This window comes from Elephantulus edwardii, unplaced genomic scaffold, assembly GCF_000299155.1.
Source record: "Elephantulus edwardii isolate Elephantulus edwardi_28Jun2011 unplaced genomic scaffold, EleEdw1.0 scaffold00095, whole genome shotgun sequence".
Classification (NCBI taxonomy): Eukaryota; Metazoa; Chordata; class Mammalia; order Macroscelidea; family Macroscelididae; genus Elephantulus; species Elephantulus edwardii.
The window spans coordinates 9,232,022-9,242,357 of record NW_006399845.1 but is presented as its reverse complement, the minus strand read 5'-3'; the positions used below and the strand labels follow the sequence as shown (position 1 = coordinate 9,242,357).

The 10,336-nt window shown below is 39.5% G+C and overlaps 1 pseudogene; it reads left to right on the top strand.

The window, feature by feature from the left end:
• The first annotated feature begins 5,139 nt into the window (after nt 1-5,139).
• Nucleotides 5,140-5,769, top strand: LOC102853895 (annotated as a pseudogene).
• The last annotated feature ends 4,567 nt before the right edge of the window (nt 5,770-10,336 follow it).

Here is a 10,336-nt window from a genome sequence, read left to right as displayed (position 1 = left end):
ATGGTGGAAAATCTTTGGAAGATAAGAAGACCCTCAATGAGATGGACTGACACAGTGACTTGTAACAGTGGGCTCAAGTCTTATCAGGGATGATGAGAATGCCACAAGATAGGGCAAGGTTCACATCTATTGTTTATGGGGTCTCTGTGAGTTATAGTTGACTTGATGGCACCTAACAACAACAAAATAGTACAATATCAAAAGCAAAGATTGCCTGTATAAATTTACTTGGCTTTTCAAAACATTTACGTTACCTTTACTGAAATTTAAAGCAAAATACACCTTTTAAATGTATAGTTTTTGGTTGGTTGATTTATCTAGAACTATTGCTAATTGACTTTTGTATTTGAGGGGCAGTTTTTCTGGATATAATATTCTTGGTTGACAATTTTGTTCTTTCAAGATTTTATATATACCACCCTGTTGCCTTTGCCTCCAGCGTTTCTCTCAAGGAGTCAGAGCTCAGTCTTATTGGCTATTGGAGGTAACATTTCCTTTTTCCTAAGTTGCTCTTAATAGTCTTTCTTTGTCTTTGATTTTTTAAAAAGTTTTATTATATATTGGTGACTTTATTTAGAAGTTTATCCCATGTGGGGTTTATTGAGTTTCTTAGATATCTTTTCACCCTTCATGATAGTAGGAAAGTTTTATGCTAGCCAATCTACAACAGCTCTATCTGTGGATTTTGATGCGTTTTTTTTTTCTTTTTCCTATTGTGGAACTCCAATTACACAATTAACTTTACTCCAATTACAATTAACTTTTTCCTATTGATACTGTCACAAATAGATTGAAAGCTTGCTTTACTTTTTTCTGATTTTTCTTCTTAAAAATTGATAGGAAGAGGATTTTCCTCTAAATCTCTTATCTGTTGTTCAGTTTATTCACTTCTACTCTTTAGTCCTTCCAATGTATTATTTAGAGCAGAAATTTTAGTGTTAACCTTCTGAGTTTATAGCTATTGTTTTTATGTAATTTCTAGTTGTATTTATTTAGCCATCTTGCTCTTATCTTGTTTTCCTGAATTCTCCCAGGATATTGTCTGGCTTTGCCTTGATTTTTTTGTATGGTTTTCATGAGATTCTTTAAAGTCCTAAATACGTATCTTTAACAAATAGTTCTATTATTCTTCGTCAAGGAAGTATCCTGTTCTTTGTTTTGTTTACTTGCTTTTGTCATCTTTCCCCCCACTTCCCAGTCTGTTTTTAAGTTGCTTATTATCTTTGAGGTATTTTGGAGTGGCTGTATTTATTTGTTAATTATGTGTTGGTTGGATACATCCTGATTTTTTTGTTTTGCTGTATTCAGGTTCTTTGGTCTCTAGTTTGGCAGCAATGGGACACTTCCAACCTACCTCTGGCTGAGAGTAGCTGTGAGTGGGATGAGCATGTTTTGCCCACCATCTGTTCTTAAGTCAATGATGGAGGAGAAAGTGATGCTTGATGGCACTCGTTTATTTAGTGAGGAAGCAGGCAGTAGGTATGGTAGATATGATTGATTAATGAGGAAGTAATGTCTGTCTCTCCCTGGAAGGGGCAGAAGGTGAAAAACAGTGGATAGATTTTAAAAAATGGGTAAAAATGAAGGAAGGAGAAAAAGAAGAAGAGAGGATAAAGCATGAAGAAAAAGAGAGAAATAGGAAAAAGGAGAGTGTGAGAAAACACACTCAAAAGATGAAACTATAGAAATGGTGCAGCAAAATTGCCTTCATGCCTTAGCCAGAAGTGTTGTCTGCTATCTGTGCTTCCATCCATGGGACTATTTGCGTAGTTGTAGTCTGTACTTGTATGAACCTCCAAAAGTTAAGGCCACTATATGAGTCTTGTGTTTCTTGAGAACATTGCTATTTTATCACCAGTGTTTTTAAGTCCTTGTCACAAGGTACAGGAGGCAGCCATTAGTGAAAGGTAATGGCTTGAGCCAACCAGACAGGTGTGGTTCATTGGGCAGGAAGTGTTTTCCCTTTGTCAGTAGGAAGATTTTATTGGGGAAAGCAGCGAAAAAACAAAACTCCAAAACAAACCTGTTCTATTTGCAGTTTACTGGAAGGCACAGTCATTTATCTGCTTCCTACTCAGATTCAATCAGGGAAGTGCCTGAGTCAGCTATGTCCAAGTGCTGTGCCACAAGCCTTTCCCTCTGCATCAACTCTTTAATGAGAGAACTGGGACTTTACTAGTGTTCTACTCTTTTTCATTTATTTGCTCTCCCTCCAGCTGTGGTTGCCTGCATCTTTAGATTTCTCACTTGCTGTGCTGTATTTTCCTCTCCCAGTTGACAATCGGCTCACCCTCTTCTTCTCCAGGTCTGTCAACACTGTGCCTTTATCTCAGTGGGGATTCCATGAAGTTGACCTCTCCTTACTCATATATGTTGTCTTCTGGGCCTTAGGATGTCTGAATGCCACATGAGTATGGTCACTGTTTTTGTTGTATTTCCTTTTTGGAATGTTAATATTCCAAATTGAGGATTTACTTCTTTATCTTATTTTTTTGGTTTGTTTTTCTGTTTACCATAATGATGTTTATTTGTCCAGTTATAAGGAATTTTGTTTGGTTTTTAAATGCAACACACACACACACACACACACACACACACACACACTCACACACTCTTTACAGCATATTCTTCCCATTTATTCTCCCCCCATTCATTCATTGTTGCACATTTTCCTCCCTGCCTACCACTCCCCCCAGTTCACTTTTCTCTTAAAAAGAAAGAAAAAAAATTCTTTTTTTGTTATACAATCTCCCTCCCAACCCTCCAAGTCCACAGTCCACTTTATTATGTATGTCTTTTTCTGGAATCTTGTCATGAAAATAATACCTAATCCTATATTCCTCTTATGAGTCGCAAACGACTCGACGGCACATAACAACAACAACATATTCCTCTTAAACAGCTCTCTCCCTCATCTGTTTCAATGCAGTATATATTATTTATCCCCTTTTCTCTTAGGCTCCCCCCAACCCTGATGTCAGTCCCACTTTACTACAGGGGCACTATGCAGTATTAGTCCTTTTGTGATTGAGATATTTCACTCAGCATAATGTCACCCATTTTGTATAATATTTTATGAGTTTCTTGTTTTTCAATGCAGCATAATATTCCATTGTGTGAATTGTTGATGGGCACTTGGGTTGTTTCCAATTCTTTGCTATTGGGAACAAAGCCGTGATAGACATGGGTGAACATATATCTGCTTGGGTGGCAGTTATGGTTTCTTTAGGGTATATTCCCAGTAGTGGAATTGCTGGTCAAATAGTATTTCTATTTGCAACTTTTTGAGAAAGGTATGTTGTCATTCCACAATTCTTCTGTTCTTCAATTATTAGTCTTCAGTGCTTCAAATCTGTTTTTTTAGATAGTTTCTGAATTAAGGTAAGATAAACTCAAGGTCTGGTGGCCTAGTGGTAAGAAGCTGTGCTGCAAATTTGAAGGCTTGCAGTTTGGATCTACCAGCTGCTGTTCCACAGGAGAAGGAGGGATAATCTCCTCCCATGCAATTAACTGCCTCTGAAATCTTGCTAAAGGATCAGCTATGAGTCGATCTAACCCAACAGTACACAACAGCAACAATAAACTCAAGATTGTATTTTAGCTCATGCAGACTTGTGATTTTCTTCATCTTCACTTTGAACTTGCATATGAGCAGTCCAAGTGTGTTCCACAGTCAATGCCTCACCTTTTTTCTGATCTGATGTTGAGCATCTCCATGGTCTCTTTCCATGATTTCTATGTATTCCATTTGGTAAGTTCCGTAGACTTTGTCTCCATTCCTCCTCCACCCCCCTGTCAAAAGTATTTGCGGTGAGTAACTTGCTGGTCACACAAGATCCTATCTTGTGATCTCTAGCCTCATTTTTATCACCAAGGCCTTATATTTCAATTACTGGTAAACAGGTGTGTCTTGGAGAAAGTGCAGCCAGAGTGCTCCTTAGAAGCAGGGTTGGCAAAGTTGTGTTTTTTTTTTTTTAAATTTTATTATTTTTGTGTGAGTGTGCCGTCAAATCAGATCTGACTGGTACAGGAGGAGATTGTTCCTCTTTCCCCCGGCAGAGCATCTGGTGGATTCGAACCGTGCGCCTCTGGGGTTGTAGTTGCAGCTCCTTTCCACTAGGCCACCAGAGCTCCCCGGTTGGCAAAGTTTTGACTCATGTACTTTGGGTGTGTTGTTAGAAGGGGCTCCTCCTTGGAAAGGGACATCATGGTTGGAAAGGTAGATGGTCAGTAAAAGAGAGGACACCTCTCAACCAGATGAACTGACACAGTGACTGCAGTAATGGGCTCAAGCATGTTAGACATGATGGGGATGGTGCTGGACAGGACAGGGTTCAGATCTGTTCACAGGATGTAGTGAGTCATACTCGACTTGGCAGCACATAACAACAATCCTTCTTTAAGGGAGTTCTTTCTGATGGTGTAGTCTGTAGAGAGTTGTGTTGCTCACCCAAAGGTGATGGCTCTCTGGCAGTTTGGGTCTGCCAGTGGCTGTGTGAAAGATGATCTCCCATGTGATGTACAGCCTCAGAAGCCTACTAGAAGGTCAGCTATGAATCATTTCTAAGTAGACATCAATGAGTTTGAGTATTGAATTCTTTGTTTACAACCTTTGCATTCCAGTCATCGGTTATTATTGATCCAGCTTGACTAAAATTCAATCAATTCTACATCAGAAATTAGTAGAACTCTTCAATTTCCTCATATTTGACGTTAGTAGATGGTGTGTAAGTGTAAATAATTATTGTATTAATAATTTTTCCTTGTATACATATGGATATTATTCTATCACTGACAACTAGTACTTCAGTCTAGCTCTCAGGGCTTTTTGATGATTAATCTGATTTGATGACATTCCTCTTCAAGTTGCTATTCTCATTATAGTCAAAGTTATTTTAAAAAAGAAAAGGTCAAATTCATTGATCATAGCTGATCCTCCAGAGCCTATAAATCACATGAGAGCAGATTGTTCATCTTTTCCCACAGAGCAGCTGTTGAGTTTGAACTGCCTGCCTTTAGGTTGGCAGTGGAGCTCCTTAGGGCAGCACATGACTGATTATTACCATATGACTGATTAAAAATGGCAGTACTTCCCTCAGTCAGATGGGGCCCAGAGACGCTTCTGGAAGAACCATCATGATGGCCACCCAAGGAGAACCCCAAGTCTAGTTCAAACTCGTGTTGGTGGGTGATGGTGGTACTGGAAAAACAATGATTGTGAAACGTCATCTGACTGGTGAATTCAAGAAGAAGTATGTAGCCCCCTTGGGTGTGGAGGTCCATCCCCTCATGTTCCACACCAACAGAGGACCGATTAAATTCAATATGTGGGATACAGCTGGCCAGGAAAAATTTGGGGGACTGAGGGATGGCTATCAATGTTTGATGTAACATCGAGAGTGATGTAACAACAAGAATGTGCCTAACTGGCATAGAAATCTGGTTCAAGTATGTGAAAACGTCCCCATTGTGTTGTGTGGAAACAAAGTGGACATTAAGGACAGGAAAGTTAAGGCAAAATCCATCGTTTTCCACCGAAAGAAGAATCTTCAGTACTATGATATTTCTTCCAAAAGTAACTACAACTTTGAAAAGCCTTTCTTTTGGTTTGCTAGAAAACTAATTGGCGACCCTAACTTGGAGTTTGTTGCCATGCCTACTCTTGCCCCACCAGAAGTTGTCATGGACCCAGCTTTGGCAGCACAATATGAGCATGATTTAGAGGTTGCACAGACAACTGCTCTCCTGGATGAGAATGATCATCTGTGAGAGAATGAAGCTGTATCCCAGCGTCAGAAGTCTAGGTTTATAGGCAACTGTCCTGTGATTTCAGTGATGCCGTGTGTTTGCCACTTTATTATCTAGCTAAGCAGAACATATGCTAATCTTTGGGATGATGAGGGAGAGATGAATGGGCTTCGGAGTGAGTGTGACAGTTAAAAAAACCATCTCAGTCACAAAGGGACAAATGCTATATGGTACCACTGTTGTAGAATGAGACTGGCATTGGGGTGGGGGTAAGACTGAGAAAAACTGGATGAAACATGTTTACAGCATTGAAGTCTATGGGGGAGAGAATAGTCTAAAAGTATTATATTTTAGGGCATTATTTTTATCGTAGGAGTACGCAATGAGGGTTGCAGAGTGGATTATATTTGGGGATGGGATGGGGTTTGGGGAGGTGCGGGGGGATTGTGTACCAATGAGGGAGTTTTTCTTTTGCTTTTCAAGGAGAGGAGCAAATGGGGGGGAGGGGTTTGTGTGGGGAGAAGGGTGCAACAATGAATGAATGGAATTCCAAAATCTCTGTAGATGTTCATTGAAATGAAAAATAAGCAAACCAAATTTAAAAAAAAAACACCAAAAAACAAAAAAACCAACATTTTTTGGACCTGCATATTTAACTGTTTTGCAAGGCAGTTTCCTTCTTGAGTTTCAAATACAAGACTGCTATAGTCAAATCACAATATTCTGTGGTAAAATCTTGTTTGTTACTGTCATTCCCATTCTTTTCATTTAGAACCAGAATAAAGTTGTATTTCAAATACCTAAAAAAAAAAAAGAATGGCAATACTAGTACATTTGGGCTTACTGATACCTAGGATTAACACCTTTGGCACCAGCAGTCAGGAAATAAGGAAACACATTGCACTGGGAAAATCTGCAGTTAGGGACCTCTCCTAATTATTGAGAACTGATGATGTCAGTTTGAGGACTCAGGTGTGTCTGATTCAGCCATAGTCTTTCTGATCACTTGTTATGCATCTAAGAGCTGGAAAATGAATAAAGATGACAGAAAAATAATTGGTGCTTTTGAGTTGTGGTGTTGGAGAAGAGCACTGAACATGTGATGGATGGCCAAGAGAACGAACAGACATGTCTTGGAGAGGATGCAGCCAGAGTGCTCTTTGGAGGTAAGCATGATAGGGTTTGCCTCATATACTTTGGGCATGTTGCTAGGAGTGGCTATTCCTTGGAGAAGGACATGATGTTGGGAATGGTGGAGGCTCAGTGAAAGAGAGGAAGACCAGATGGATTGACACAGTTATTGCCACAGTGGGCTCTTGTGTGTCAGGATGGCAAAGGATAGAATAGGGTTCAGCTCTTTTGTTCATAGGGTCGCTATGAGTTGTACTCAACTCAATACCACTTAACAACAACAATACCTAGGATATCAATCATTATGTACTCCATTTAATTTTTTTACAATTTTCAAATCTTATTCGATCTATACTTCATATGTCCCATGGCCCACATATTAATGGATGGTTGCTGTCTTTTTCTCTCTTTTTGAGTTGTGCCACATTAGTATATGAAGGCTCTTCATTGTCTGAAAGCTTTACTTCAGCCATGTTATTAAGATTGAAGAAAGTTTTGTCTCTTGTTTCCATTCCTACTTCTATCTCTACTGTGAGAAAGCACCTTTCCTCTCATTATATTTTTATTATTTTGCAAGCTGAGGGCTTCCTTTTCTATCACTATGTTGTTGTTGATTGCCTTCAAGTCAAGTACAACTTATAGCGACCCTATGAACAAAAAGCTTGAAGCCCCTCTACAACTATCGACGTTTATCAAAGTTCATAGAGTTTCCAGAGGCATGTTGTTTAGGAAGTGATGTCACTCCTGCTTCCGAAACCTGTCATATAATGTTATTGGTTGAGTCACCTGTGATGCATACTCTATGTACAGCAGCTCTGAACCCAGCCAGTCTCACTAATTCTGACATACCAACCCTCATCACCCCAGTTACTGTATCAATCCATCTCATCCTGGGTCTCCCTCTCCTGTGCTGTCCATCCACCCTTCTGAACATGATGTCCTTCTCCAAGGGCCGATCTATACTGACCACATGCCCAGAGTAAGTAAGGCAGAGCTTCAAAATCCTAGCCTCCAAGGAGAGACTTGATTTCACCCTCTCCAAGACAGACATATTTGTTTTCTTGGCAGTTTTTTTAAAAATAGTGTTTTCTATCACTATAACAGACAATATTCTGCAGCTGTTCATAGGGTCTTTGAAGGTCCATTTTCCAGAAGAGTATAATGAGGCCTATTTAATCTATAAGCTCCACTGAAACCTGTACGTGATGGTGGCTCTGATGGTATTTGAAATGTCAGTAGCGTGCATAGCTTCCAGCAGCACATAAACAATGAGCTGGGGCAAAATTAGTAAATTCTACCTCTTTAAGGAGAATTCAGGTCTCTTGGGAGAATTTTTATACAGAAAAATTTGATCAAGTTTTATATTGTTATTTGAGTTAATTTTTACAGTTAATGTATTTTCCATTTAACAATCCATACACATTATGTTTTGTGACACTGATTACAATATGCACATTATAATGGTACGCTTTTCAATTCAGTCATCTGCAGAGCAAGGAAACACTGCATGGTTCACAATTGGGAAGGATGTATGCCAGGGATGTGTCCTATCTCCATACCTTTTCAACCTATATGCAGAACAGATTATCAGGGAGGCTGGGCCCTATGAGAAGTGTGGCATCAGGATTGGTGGTGTTATGGAAGGATGGAGGGACAACACAGGAGAGGAAGACCCGCTATGAGGTGGATTGATTCAGTGGCTGGGGTAATGGGGTTAGATGTGTTGGAGACAGTGAGATTGGAACAGGATAGAGCAGGGTTTAGGGCTGTTGTACATAGGGTCACTATGAGTCACAGGCAACTCGACGGCACATAGCAACAACAACAACAACTTCTCAATGCCTCCTTGTGTCTCCTGTTTCCATCACTACCTCTTTCCTATCTATTCCTGCTTTCTGAACTTTATCCATGGACAAATGGTTCCCTTTTGATCTTTTATGATTAATTGTTCATTTTTTTTTGAGGGTTAGTATTTTTTAAAATTTATCACAAGGTTGATTTCTTGTTTATTTGTAAGAATTTTTGTTTTCTTTATTTTGTAGTGGAATCTATACTGAAGATTAAGTTTTTGGTCCTACTCAATAAGTGCTTCAAGTCCTCCTCATACTCAGCAAATAAGAAAGTTGTGTCAAATCAAAACAACTGTGAGATATCATCTCACCCCAGTAACAATAGTAAAATTTAACAGAACAGCAAGCAAAAAATGCTGGCGAGGTTGTGGAAAAACTGGAACCCTTATTCACTGTTGGTGGAAGTGTAAAATGGTGCAACCACTATGGAAGGCTGTATGGTGCTTTCTCAGAAAGTTACAAATAGAAATACCGTGTGACCCAGCAGTTCCACTCCTGTGAATATACGCTAAAGAAACCATAACTGCCACTCAAGCAGTTTGGGATTAGGTCTATGGGGAGATGATGAGATTGGTTTCGGATAGGTCAGATTTCAGAGCTAATGTGTCTAGAGTTTGTATGTTGCAGGCAACTCAATGCCGTATAACAAGAACAACAACATGATAAAGACTAGAAATAAATAGCATACATGGGATAAAATGTAAATAGCTTTAAAAAATTTTTGAAGTTACTGTTCATATTTCTAAAGTCACTGTTTATGCTTCCAAAATAGCTTTAAGAGATGAATTATTATGTTCTGTTGGACTCTGTAAGATGGGCACTCTTGTTTTAGTTGATAGTCAATGTGGAATGTTTGGTTGTTTTTTATTTAAGCCTTTTGTTTAGAGTCAACAAGACCTCCTGGAGGGCCCTTTCATTTAAAAGTTGGGCCTGAGGGATTATGTTGTAATCCTTTGTTACTATATTTTGGAGGAAAATTCCTCTAATGTTGTACAGTACTCTTCTGTCAATTTGCTGTACTGAGGCAATCTGGCTTTACTGTGACACTAAATCTTGTGCCACTGGGGTCTCAAACACCATAATGGCTTCCCACAGTAGACAGTGTTTGGTGGAGCTCACAGTTTAAGACAGGTTTGGAAGCAGGAGTGGCATCTACTTCCTAAACTACATGCCTCTGGAAACTCTATAAACTTGGAGAAATGATAGTTATAGAAAAGCCTCAAGTCTTTTGTTCATAGTCGCTATGAGTTGTGTGTGACTTGGTGACAATCAACAACAACACTTATTAACAGTTCTTACTTACATGTGTATGTATCTCGCTTGATGGACTGCACAGGAATCAGATTGACTACATCTGTGGAAGGATTCGTTGGAAAAGCTTAATAGCAGCAATCAAAATCAGGCCAGGTGCCAACTGTGAACAGACTATCAATTAGTTATGTTGTTGTTGTTATGTGCCGTCTAGTCGCCTGCGACTCATAGCGACCCTATGTACAACAGCCCTAAACTCCGTTCTGTCCTGTGCCAATCGCACTGTCTCTGACACTCCCATCCCAATTATCCCAGTCACTGAATCAATCCACCTCATAGAGGGCCTTCCTCTCCTG